Source organism: Equus quagga, chromosome 22, assembly GCF_021613505.1.
Source record: "Equus quagga isolate Etosha38 chromosome 22, UCLA_HA_Equagga_1.0, whole genome shotgun sequence".
In the NCBI taxonomy this organism is placed as follows: domain Eukaryota; kingdom Metazoa; phylum Chordata; class Mammalia; order Perissodactyla; family Equidae; genus Equus; species Equus quagga.
The window spans coordinates 32,415,977-32,429,172 of NC_060288.1; the positions used below are offsets into that span (position 1 = coordinate 32,415,977).

Consider the following 13,196-nt stretch of genomic DNA (forward strand, 5'->3'; position numbering starts at 1 on the left):
TCCCCGCCTTGGGGCGGCGGGCAAGGGAAGGGGCGGGGGCCAAGGAGGCGGGCCTGGCGGCAGGAGGTGGGGGCCGCGGGCCCGGCGCGGAGGATGCACGCAGGGGTCCTGGGGCTCTCCGCCCTGCTGCTGGCGGCCGACGAGAGCGCGCGTGAGTGCGGGGCAGCCAAGGCCTGGGCGCCTGCAGTGCTCACCCCTCCAACACCCTAACCCACCCAGATGCCCCCGGACGTACGCGCCATCCCTGTAAGCATAGGCAGCCTGACCATGCCCGGGCACAGCGCTGCGGGCCAGTGCGTGCACGGCGGCACCCCTCCCGCCGGCTGAGCACCCCAGTCCAGTCCTTCGTGGATCCCTGCGTATGCACAATCCTGCTGTTGATGCGTGATTCCCACCAAGGATGCATGGTCCCCCGTGCATGAGACCCTCATGGATGCCCGGTCTCCCCGCGGATGCATGATCCTCCGTGGATGCTTGGTCCCCCAAGGATGCATAATCCTCTCCTGGAGCCTGGGCGCGTGTAGCCGCCCTTCCCTCCAGAACCGGCTCCTGGACTCAGCCAAGTGCTGCGGGTGCGAGATGCACTGAAGGCCGGCGCGAGTGCGCCCTGCTCTCCCACCACCACGGCCGGCCTGGGGGTCTCAGCGGCGGGGGAGGCCGATTGGGTACCCGAGTTGTGTGGGGGGTAGGACCGGGCTCGGTGTCCGCGCGGCCCCGGAGGACTGTATCTCCGTTTCGGGGCTTAGGCTAGGTCAGAGGCGACCTGCCCGGGACACCCCAGTGCCGCGAGTAGCCGGGTCCCGGCCACACAAGATGGCAACACTGTTTAGCGCCTTTCCAGTTTGAACTGGTAACTCATTCGGTGCCAGAGAGGAAGCCTCCGCCCACTTCCGCCGTGCTCCCTGCAGACGCCTCTTTCTTGGCGCGGTCCCCGGGGATTGGGGTGGATTTAATAAGGCCCTGGCCTCGGGACCCCCTGGGACCCTGCGCCGCTCCCAAGCACCCACGCACTTAGAGACCCTCGCTGGCGCAGACTTTCAACTAGATCCCTAGGAGCCAGTTGCTGCTTACCGGTTAGTGGGGTCCCTGGTTTGAACAGCCGTCCCTGTGGGTCCCCAAAGGGGCGCCCCCGCCGCGCTGTTTCAAAGCCACACCAGGAGCCCCTGTGAGGTCGGCACCAAAGCTCCCGGGTCCAGCGCCCCCTCCGAGAAGGGCTAAGACAAGACAGGACCCCCGCGTCTCAGCACCCACCCGTTTGGTGGCATGGATATGCTCCCTTCTGTTGTAGCCTGGAGCAGCCAGGGCTTCAGCAGTCCTCAGCCTGGGCGGAGCAGTAACTCCTCCACAGACTTTCTGTGCAGGGACCCTGGTTTGCAGTGTGTGGCACGAAGCCCAGAGTGGATAGAACAGATGACAGGGCTTGGGGACCAAGAAAGGGCTGCTGGAGCCCTGGCTCCTCTGTCCACACCCGCAGGATTCCTATCTATACTATGGGCCGTGCTCTCTTTCCACTGTTGCAGCTTCTTGTGACCATAAATCCGTTTTAAACTTTTAATATGGAAAACCCGAATTATAGCCACATAAAACAATGACTGTGCATCATGCACATGCTGGTGCTGGACAGATACAAGCTCCCACCCCACTGTCACTGACAGGGACACAGATCCTGACCTGGATGTGTCTCACACTTTCAACTCTGTTTCTCTACCCTACCATCCTCAAAGATAAAATAAAGACAGCAGCCACAGAGAGGAGGTTTAACATTTTTTGAGCACATACCAGGTTCCAGGTGTGTTTTGCTCCTGCTGTCCTGTGCCATCCAACTGTCCCTTCCTAGGACCTGGTGTCTGATCCTCTGGGTACCCTGGAAAGGCCTGGCCTTTCCTTCAACCTCATGCCCCTCTGGACTGGGTCTAGCCCAGAGCCCTGCTGGGGACAGGGGTGCAGTGCTGGCTGGGGACCCAGGCTCAGTCCAGCCTTCCACTGACCCTGGTCTTTCCTCTTCCCTCCCGCAGGCCTCTGCACTGTGGTTTACTACTTCTCCGCAGGACAGCTCCTCTGGGGGGGACTGGCCCTGGCTGTGCTGCTGCCCGGCTGCTTGGTGCAGGGCCTGAGTTATCTGTGGTTCCGAGCAGATGGACATCAAGGTCATTGCTTGCTGGTCCTGCTGCATGGCCTACAGCTTGGCGTGTGGAAGCGGTAAGGACTGGCAGCCTCCTCTCGACTCTGAGGCAGGATTGCATGAGTGCAGTAGGAGGGCTCTTCTCTGCACGTGGACTCTATCTTACGGTCCTAGAAGCTCAGGGGTGGGCGATTTTCAGAGCCACCACGTGGAACCCTTGCTCTGATATGGGCCCCCCTCTTCCAGCCTGCACTTCCTGGAGCATCTCTATCATCAGGGGCTCCTACCCTATATAGCTATGGCCCTTCCAAAGCTTTCCTTGACTTCAGCCAAATTCTATCTTTCTGTTGTTTCCATTCATGGCTCGAGGCCTTGGAGCCATAGAAGGTGACCTGCTTAAGGCCGTTCCATTTAAACACCTACTACCATAGTCACAGAAGTGGCGTAGATTTAACCACAGACTAGGAGCAGAGCTGGCCTGGTGACATTTGCATCAAGGCTTTATTTCAGGAAGAAGGCGTTTGGGAGCCAGGGCCAGTTTTTCCCACAAAAAAGACACCTGGTTGGCCTAGTGTCCTTTAGGCTTACCTGTGGTCCCCTTTTTTTTTTTTAATTTTTCTCCTTGTCTTTTCTTTTTCTTTTTTAATTGCAGTAACATTGGTTTATAACATTGCATATATTTCAGGTGTACATCGCAATCTATTTCAAATTTTGTGTAGATTACATCATGGTCACCACTCGAAGACTAATTACAATCCATCCCCACACATGTGCGCCTGATCACCCCTTTTGCCCTCCTCCCTTCCCCCTTCCCCTCTGGTAAGCACCAGTCCAATGTCTGTTGCTGTGTGTTTGTCGTTTTTACCTTCTGTCTTCTACTCATGAGTGAGATCATACGCTATGAGACTTTCTCCCCCTGACTTATTTCACTTAGCATAAATCCCTCAACGTTCATCCACGTTGTCACAAATGGCTGGATTTCATCATTTCTTATGGTTGAGTAGTAGTCCATAGTGTATATGTACCACATCTTCTTTATCCACTCGTCCCTTGATGGGCACCTAGGTTACTTCTGTGTCTTGGCTATTGTGAATAATGCTGCAATGAACATAGGGGTGCATGTATCCACATATTTGTGGCTTTTCTGTTTTTATTCCTGTAGTTGATTTCTAGTTTCATACCTTTGTGGTCAGAAAACATGATTGGTATTATATCAATCTTCTTAAAATGATTGAGACTTGTTTTGTGGCCTAATGTGTGATCAATCCTGGAGAATGTTCCATGAGCATTTGAAAATCACGTGTATTCTGGGTGTTTTTTTGGATGGAATGTTCTATATATATCTACTAAGTCCATCTGGTCTAATGTGTTCCTTAAGGCCAATGTTTCCTTACTGACGTTCTGTTTGGATGATACATCCATTGGTGTAACTGGACTGTTAAAATCCCCTACTATTATTGCATCACTGTCTATTTCTCCTTTTATGTCTGTTAACAATTGCTTTATATATTTAGGTGCTCCTATGTTGGGTGCATAGATATTTACAAGTGTTATAGCCTCTTGTTGGATTGTTCCTTTTATCATTGTAGAATGCCCTTCTTTGTCTCTTGTTACAGCTTTTGTTTTAAAGTCTATTTTGTCTGATATGAATATTGCTACCCCAGCTTTCTTTTCTTTGCCATTGGCATGGAGTATCTTTTCCCATCCCTTCACTTTCAGTTTGTGAGTGTCTTTAGGTCTGAAGTGTGTCTCTTGTGTGCAACATGTATATGGGTCTTGTTTTTTTATCCCATCAGCCACCCTATGCCTTTTGATCGGAGCGTGTAGTCCATTGACATTTAAATTAGCTATTGAGAAATGTGTGTTTATTGCCATTTGTTACTTTTTTTCTGGATTTTTAGTGGTTCTTTTCTGTTCCTTTCTTCTTCTCTTGCTCTCTTCCCTTGTGATCTGATGGTTTTCTTTAGTAATATATTTGATTTCCTTTCTCTTAATTATTTTATTATTTATTATAGCTTTCTGGTTTGTGATTACCATGAGGTTCATATATAATAACCTACATTTATAGCAATCTATATTGAGTTGATGGTCCCTTTATTTTGACTTCTTTCTAAAAGCTCTACTCTTTTACTCTCCTCTTTCCACATTTTATGTTTTTGAAATCATATCTAATCTCTTATTTTGTGTGTCTATCCATTACCCTCTTATCATTGAAATAGGTCATTTTAGTGCTTTGTCTTTTAACCTTCATATTATCTTCACAGGTGGTTGATCTGCTACCTTTACTTTACTTTTGCTTTATCAGTGATTTTATTACCTGTTGGGTTTTGTTTTGATAATTTTCTCATTCTTATTTGTGATCTTCTCTTTCTCACTTAAATAAGTCCCTTCAGCATTTATTGTAAGACTGGTTACTTGGTGATAAACTCCTTTAACTTTTGCTTATCTGGGAAACTCTTTATCTCTCCTTCGATTCTGAATGATAACCTTGCTGAGTAGAGTATTCTTGGCTGTAGGTTTTTTCCTTTCAGCACTTTAAGTATGTCATGCCACTCTCTTCCAGCCTGTAAGGTTTTGGCTGAGAAGTCTGCCGATAGCCTTATGGGGTTTCCTTTCTATGCCGCTTGTTGCCTTTCTCTTGCAGCTTTTAGGATTCTCTCTTTATCTTTAATTTTGGACACTTTAAATATAATGTGTCTTGGTGTGGGCCTCTTTGGGTTTATCTTGTTTGGTGCTCTCTGTGCCTCCTGTACTTGGAGGTCTGTTTCCTTCCTTAGGCTAGGAAAGTTTTCAGCCATTATTTCTTCAAATGGATTCTCTGCCCCTTTCTCTCTCTCTTCTCTTTCTGGGACACCTATAATATGAATGTTAATGTGCTTGATATTGTCCCTTAGACTGTTCTCGTTCTTTTAAATTCTTTTTTCTTTTATCTGTTCAGCTTGGGTGATTTTCTCTAGTCTTTCATCCAGATCACTGATCCATTCTTCTGTATCATCTACTCTGCTATCAAGTCCCTCTAGTGAATTTTTCATTTCCAGTATTGTATTCTTCATTTATGATTGGTTCTTTTTTATATTTTCCAATTCTTTGTTGACATTCTCATTGTGTTCATCTAGTCTTCTCGCAATATCTGTGAGCATCCTTATGAGTTTTTGTTTGAACTCTTTGTCGGGTAGATTGCTTATTTCTGTTTCATTTAGTTCTTTTTCTAGGGTTTTGTCCTGTTCCCTTGCTTGGAATGATTCCTTTCCTCCTGATTTTGCCTCTTTCTCTGTGCTTATATCTATATATTAGGTGAGTCAGCTGTGTCTCCTGCTCTTGGAGAAGTGGCCTTATGTAAGGGATGCCTTTTGAGGCCTAGCAGTGTCCTTCCCTCTTGTCACCAGTCCAAATGTTCCAGGAGTGACCCCTGTGTGGGCTACTGCTATGTATCCTTCTGCTGTGGCAGGTTGCTCTTGCTGCAGGAATCCAGGGAGTCTAGCCTTTCCCTTTCTGGCTGACTATTTGTAAATCGGGTGTGGCTCCAAGGTCTAACAGCACACTCTTGTTGCAGTTTTTCTACTATGTGAAGGCCCCCAGCATGGCTGGTTGCTAGGCTCAGGGGCTTACAGTTGCTGTAGGCCTCAAGCCTGCAAGGCTGTTATCAGCTCTCTCAGGATTGCAGCTGGGTGGTGCTGGCCCCAAGCTTGGGAGCTCCTAATTGTTTGAGGCTTTGGAAGTTGGGGCTGATCCATTTTATGGCTATTTGTGAAGCACAGGTCTTCTGCCACTGATAAGCCCCACCCCGTGCAGGTCCACACACACCGTCAATGCAGCCCTGGTCTGTGCACACTTCCTGAACCCCTGGAGCATATCCAATTGTCCCACTGCAGAGACACCCAAATCCCCACAGTTCACCTGGTCCTCATGCAGGTCATGCCCCACAGAGGTGGACACACTCACCTGCCTTCAGAGGATCAAGGCACCCAGACTATGTAGGCCGACAAGTAGTCTGAGGGTTTGCTGTTGGGTGGGGCCAGTCCCTAGGGAAAGATGCCTGCCCTGGCTGAGCTGGATTAAATTGGCACTCTACTTGGCATGGCACACATCTGGGCTAACAGGCCAGGGAAATAACTTCAATGGCTGCCAGCATCTGTGTCAGCATGCCTGTACTAGGTTACAACAATGGCTGTCACTAATGTCTCAGTCTCTGGAGAGGTCTCACCTCTCACCAAGGTACACCCAGAGCCTACCAGGTGAGTCTCTTTTCACCAAAGGATTGTGTACCTTTCTTTTTGGTGATTTTAAGTTGCTCTCTGAGATGGGTGAATTTGTGCATGGGCCCTTTAAGAGCTGGGTTTTTTCACTTATGTTGATAGCTTTTCTGGGGATATTCCCCTTTGTAGTTAATAGCTCCCAAAGCCAGATACTATGAGACTCGTCTCAGTTGTGCTGAGTCTGAAGGATGCTTAGAGCAGTAACACACCCCCGCTCAGGTCCCCACTCCTCCAGGGAAGGCTGTGTACCATAGGGCTCCTCCCACTCAGCTATGAAGCTCCATGGCTGGCACAGGTGACTTTTTTCTCTCCAGAAAGGAATTTCTGCCTCTACGCCTCAGTCAGGACTGCCCCTGGTTGTAGGGGTTCTTTTTATCTAGTTTTCAGTTCTCACTCTGGGGTAATTTTCCCAAGAATTATAGTAACCTGGTGGTGTTCATGAATGGAGATGAGTTCAGAGTCTGCCTACACCACCGTCTTGATGAGATTTCCTGTGGTCCCCTCTTCAGGTAAGGTAATCTTCTCACTGGGGTACCTGCATGCCTGGAGTGTCAGGAGAGATCTGTCTGTGGTTGATGTAAAAGGCCCATTTCAGCTCTCAGCTGCCTCATATTCCATTGAGTTGTCAGGAATAAAAGAAGGGAGAAAAGTAGGCGGATCCGGTCAGTGAAGCCGTGCAGCAAGTGTTCGTGAGTTTGGAGACCCCACAGATTGGAAGGGTGTTAGGGAGTCACTGCCAAGTCTCGGATCTCTGGCTGTGCTCCTGGCTCTTCTTGGTGCCTTCAAGCTAGTCCCAGGGCTTTCCTTGAAGGAGATGAAGTGAGTTTCTGATTCTGAGGTGAGTCTGAGGAGGGAATGATTCCCTTCTCACCCAGAGCAGATTCTCATGTAAGAGGCCGAGGGTGCTGCTGAGAAGGACATCAGTCCCCATCCCCCCGGATTTCATGGGCCCTCGGAGCTATAACCCTAGATTCTAAAGACACCAGAAGCACATTTGAGCCACAGCCATTTAGCCCAAACCTGGGCCTTTGTGTCCACACAGTGCGGTTCCTCTGAGAAGATTGGACCCTTACTAGTGGGAAGAGAGCAAAGATGGTTTGTTCACTCGACTCACAGAGAATGGGGCCTCTGTTGAGCACTACCTACCACATCAGCCCTTCCCTCAGCCCGGCCTGGGGAGAAAACCTAAGGGGTCAGGCCCCTGTAATCACCAAGTATGTGACCTCGAGGACAGACACCCTATTGAAAAAGTGATTCAGCGTTCACCCAAGCAAACATCTGATATCTCAAAGGAGACTTAAGTCAACACCGGCCACCGGAGAGACGCTTCCTGAATAAATGCCACATGAATGTGCCTTCTGGAGCTCTGTGGGGCCCCTGGGGCCCAACTGATCCCGTGATGGGGACCACATCAGTCCCCTGATGTGTCCAGATTCTTGCTGCTCGTGTCCGACGGGGACTCCACACTCTCATCTTCCCCACACTCCCACAAGAGTTTCTCAAATGATGTCATGAATATTAAACATAATAAAAACTGAAATAGATATGTGAAGAGGGACATGAAAATTAGAAATTAGGAAAAAACAACTACTCATCTATATCTCTTGTGATTTTCAAACAAAGTTAAGATGACTAAAAATATACGTAATTTAAAAGGAGAGGAAAAAAGAAAAGAAATAAGTTAGGAAAGTCAGGAAAAGGGAGGAAATGTTAGAAAAGAAGATAGAGCCAAATATACGATTATTTGAGATGAACCACAGATTTGGCTCTAAGATTTCAAACAGTCAGTGCAAGCATAAGAGCTACATCGTTTGCAATGATTCTGAGATTAAAAGTAAGCCAAACAGTCAGAAATCTTCTTCCTTACAGAAAGCTTTGACAGTTAAATAGAAAGCAGCAGATCTGTTCCTGCTCCTGACACCAGCTCACTGGATTCTCACAAAGAAAACCCTGGGGGCAGCAGTGTCTTTCAGCAAAGCCAGCCTGAATTTTGAAGACTGTTTCTAATCAGGGCCTGCAAAGGAGCTTTTCGGGTGGTTGCAGTTCACAAAAGTGCCTGTAGGAGGAGCCAAATCAATTGTGTTTTGCACAATCCTGAATAGCATCTAAAAAGGGATCATGTTAAGTGACTTCATAACAAGGCAGAAGAATCTACTAAGAACAGAAAAACCAATAAAGACAAACCTCCTGAGTTAAGGTAGCTTATGAAAAATACGAGGACTTAAAACATAAATATATTCCTTTTTTAAATGCCAAATAATACATAGTAAACTAATATTAAATTTGACTCCATTCAAGAGCGCCCGACATTAGTGACTACTTGTGTAAACAAAGTCAGTTACTTTTTTCTATTTAGCTTTTCTATTTCCACTCAAATGCTATATGTTACCAACATCGTTTTCATTTTTTTAAGCATATGAATCCATTTGGAAACTCAGCATGAGGTGCTAGAAGAGTCCCTAACTCTTCTCATCTTTAGCATGTGTCTTGGTTTAGGAATTTTTCTTCAGTGGAAGCTAAAAGTTCTTAGAAGGAAAGTGGAGGTGAACTTTAAGGATATGTAAGGCAAGCTCAGCACAGATAGTAGAAACTTAATATTTAAAGTATGTAAAATACAGCCATAACAATAAGCACATGAAAAGATGCTCAACATCACTAATCATCAGGGAAATGCAAACAAAAGCCACAATGTGACACCACCTCACACCCATTAGGATGGCAACTATCGAAAAAACAGAAAACAAGTGTTGGCGAGGATGTGGAGAAATTGGACGCTTGTGCACTGTTGGTGGGAATGTAAAATGGTGCAGCCACTGTGGAAAACAGTATGGCAGTTCCTCCAAAAAGTTAAACATAGAATTACCCTATGATCCAGGAATCCCACTTCTGAGTATAGACCTGAAAGAATTGAAAGCAGGGTTTCAAAGAGATATCTGTATACCCATGTCCATAGCAGCACTATTCACAGTAACTAAAACATGAAGCAACCCAAGTGTCCATCGACAGATGAATGGATAAGAAAAATGTATACACACAATGGAATATTATTTAGCCTTGACAAAGAAGGAAATTCTGCAATATGGTACAAGGTGAATGAAACTTGAGGACGTTATGCTAAGTAAAATAAGCCAGCCCCAATAAGACAAATACTATATGATTCCACTTCGAGTAGTCAGATTCACAGAGACAGAAAGTAGAATAGTGGGTGCCAGGGGGTGGGAGGAGGAGGAAATGGGGAGTGGCTGTTTAATGGGTACAGAGTTTTGATTTTACAAGATGAAGAAAGTTGTGGAGATGGGTGGTGGTGATGGTTGCATACCATTATGAATTATTATAAATTATTAAGTTCGATTCAATTATTATTAAATCAATATAATTTAATAAATTATTAAATTTGAATTATTAATAACACTGACGTACACTTAAAATGGTTAAGATGGTAAATTTTATATTACATGTATTTACCACTATAAAAAAATTGAAATAAAAAGCCCAGCCATAGCCAAAGCTTGAGCTGTTTGCTATCTCAGCTTTAACATCCCCAAAAAGTGTTAAGAGGGAGAGAAGCATTGCTTATTTTTCAAGTCATGGGCCTATGATCGATTATTCTAGGTGAAGTGGATGTGTTTGCTTTTTACTTGAGCTGCTAATGAGGAAAGATCAGAGCTTGCTGAAAAACTTCATTCAAAAGGCCTAAGTTAAGATAATTTGTCATGTGTCCAAATGTCAACCCAGAGCATATGTTCTTAATGCAACTAAAATCTTAGACCGTCCTCAACACACCTCATTATGCTCAGAATTGATTTGTCCACATTTACTAACTTATGTGTGACCGAAGGGACTGGAGACACACATGATTAAGATACAATATCTGAGGCTGAACTGGGAACAAAACAGTGAACTCAGAAGAACAAAGCAAAGAAGTTTGCAGTCTTGGGGGTGCCCCGAGGATTGCCTTCGGGAGCGGTCCCCGCACCGGCATCCACATCATGGACCAGGGGAACTCGTTAAAGATACGGGTTGTCGAACTGCACCTGGACCAACCAACATCACGTCACAGCGAACTTCTCCTAGTTCTGCAGACGTTGTCTCGCTCATCAGAAATTCAGAGCCTGGGGCCCAGCAGCCTGTACTGAGCAGCCCTCCAGGTGGCTCCGATGTCCACTCGAGTTTGGGAACCACTGCCCTGGTGCAGGAACTCTTGAGTGAAGGCTGAGGATGAGGCGGATTTCCATCCACGAGGGAGGAGGAGGCACTTCTGACCCAGGAAGCAGCCACAGCTGGTACGGAGGCAGAAAGGCGTGCTGGAAATGGTGTGCTTGGAAACCAGAAGTTTGTTGTAATGTGGGTGTAGGGTAAGAATGTTCTAGATGAGAGGAAGGGGGTCGGAGGTAGATTGGGCTCGACCGTGAAGGAACTTGTGTACTAGGTGAGGAGTTTGGGTTTTATCCTCCATGTGTCAAAGACCCATTGGGAAGTTTAAGCAAGGAGATAAACTGCTCAGATTAGGCCTTTCGAGAGATGGCTGCAGGGAGAAGGAAATGGAGCAGAGTGGGAGAGACTGAGGGCCAGGCAGGCGGGCAGAAGTCCAGACAGGAGCTGTGAGGACCCGAATGAGGCAGCAACTACGATGATGGGATTTGACGGGAGCTGCTGACCACCCAACACCACTGCTTCCTTTCCATCCCCTCCCCATCTCGCCTCAGCTCTCACCTGGGCGCCCTGACGGCTTTCCATCCTCGCAGCCTGAATCCCTCCCTCTGCAGTGGGATCAGGAAAACCAGCTGAGTCACATCCCCCTGGTTCTCCATTTCCTGGAAGGAACCCCAACCCCTCACTAGACCCACAGAGGCCTCTACTGTCCGGCTCCCCTTCACTGTCCCCAGCCTGGACCCGCCACTTCAGGCCCTCGTCCTGCCCCACTGACCCCCGGGACCCACACCTGCTCCCTCAGGCTCTGCTCCACGGCCTGTCCTCCTCTCCCAGGATGCCTTCCCTGCCCACACTGTCCTCCCCCTGGGTCTCACCCCGTCACTCTCCCCTTAAACTCCCTTAAAGTGAGTTAAAGCTGCTCACTTTAACGTGTTTTTCTTCCTACTCAAACTTTTCACATGTGTATGGTTTCCTTCCACGACTGAATCTTGGGCTTCCAGGGAACATCTTTCATTTCATTTGCACCTTCTACAGTCTCCGAGGTGGGAAAAGAAGCCCAATAAAAATGCATATGGGAGGAATGGAGGCCTCCGGGAGGGTAGGAAGAGGGACGAGCAATTGAACCAATGATTCAAGACTGAAAGCGAAGCTGCAACCTAGCGTTACGATTACAGTTGTTGGTTTCATATTTTTTTTCTTAACATGACGTTTGTGTCAGAGATCACAGCTTCAAAGACTCAGTAAGAAGTCAGTTCACTCCACAACTCCAAATTGTGAGAAAGGAGCACTGTTTTTCTTACGTGTCTCTCCTGGGCCCTGGGTACCGTGAATAAAGCCGTTTCAAAGAGGACCCCCTTCTGCTCTGGCCGTAGAAGTGTTAGCAGAGACCGGAGCTTGGCGTGTCATCTGCACAGCCAGAGTCCTCGGGGGTCCTTCGGGAGGGGGCTTTCCAGGTGACTTTAAAGGGGCATCCAGCTCTGATTCAGGAGTCCTTAAATTAAAATGATTTCTAGTTTTTCTTAACTTGTTCGACACGGAAGTTTGCAATCCCAAATGGAGGCTGTGGGCACGCCCGCGCCTGTGCAGGCAGGTGTAGTAATCGCCCCGTCCTGGCTCAGGCGTAGACTGAGGGGGGACACTGGAGGGTGAGGGAGGAATCTGCTGTGGAAACCCCAAGTGCACAGTGCCTGGGGAGTGGCCTCATTTTCATCTCTGCCACCCGAGCCTTCAGAGGGCACAGGCTGGTGGCCCATGGCACCTTCCAGACCTCTCTCATAAGATGGGAGCTTCAGGAGAGGTTCCCAGGATGGGCCTATGAGAAATGGAATGAAACAAGAACATTTCCTAATTTCTCTCTCTTGTGTTGGTTCCCTTCCCTGGACCGTGGGGAGGTCACCCAGCCTGGGGGCACTGGAGTGTCCCTGTGGCCCCGGCCAGCCCTGTCCTGCAGACTCTCAAGAGTGGCCTGCCCTTCCTGCTGTCCACCTGTGCAGGCCTGGCCCTTCGGTAGGGGGCTGCTTGGCAACTGGCCCCCTGCAAACCTAGCCCCTCCTGTTAAGCTGAGTCTGCTTCAGCCTCATTTCAGCTCCTGGCCCGCCTCCCGCACCCCTCCCGCACGGGGGCAGCTTGCCAGTCCGCCGGCCAGGCCTTGCTGAGCAGGATTACCCATGGCAGCATTTGGATGAGAGCTGGCATCTTCAGGCTAGAGTCAGAGCTCAGAGACTCTAGTGTGTAGACAGGTTATTCTCTAGAATGCGAAATGTCTCTAAATGGTAAGCCAGGAAAGGGGCGGTGTCCTAATTAAGCTGTCACCCTCTGGCTCAGCACCATGTCACCCCTGCTCCTCCTCAGGCATTGGGACGCCGCATGCACTGTTCTGTCGAAGGAGTGGAAGGCCTCCCACCGGGGCCAGCTGCTGCTGCAGGAGGCCGACCTGTCAGCCCTCCGCCTCCTAGAAGCCCTGCTTCAGGCTGGGCCCCACCTGCTGCTTCAAACGTATGTTTTTCTCGCCTCGGATTTCACTGATGTTGTGCCAGGTGAGTGACTTCCACCACTGAGCATAGACAGTCCGACTTCTCAAGGGGGACAGAAACGAGTGCCTTATTTATCAAAACCCCACAATCTAAGATTTCCTCTGCTTGGGAGAATTAGGGCAGCCCGAGCTC

The 13,196-nt window shown here is 48.2% G+C and overlaps 1 protein-coding gene across 1 annotated transcript in view; it reads left to right on the plus strand.

The window, feature by feature from the left end:
- The first annotated feature begins 2,069 nt into the window (after positions 1-2,069).
- The window catches only part of XKR5 (XK related 5), a 28,804-nt gene continuing 17,677 nt past the window's right edge, over positions 2,070-13,196 (plus strand). Inside the window, exons 1-2 of the mRNA XM_046648388.1 lie at positions 2,070-2,199; positions 12,883-13,067. The gene's annotated coding sequence lies outside the window, so the exon portion shown is untranslated. The remainder of the gene's footprint in view (positions 2,200-12,882; positions 13,068-13,196) is intronic.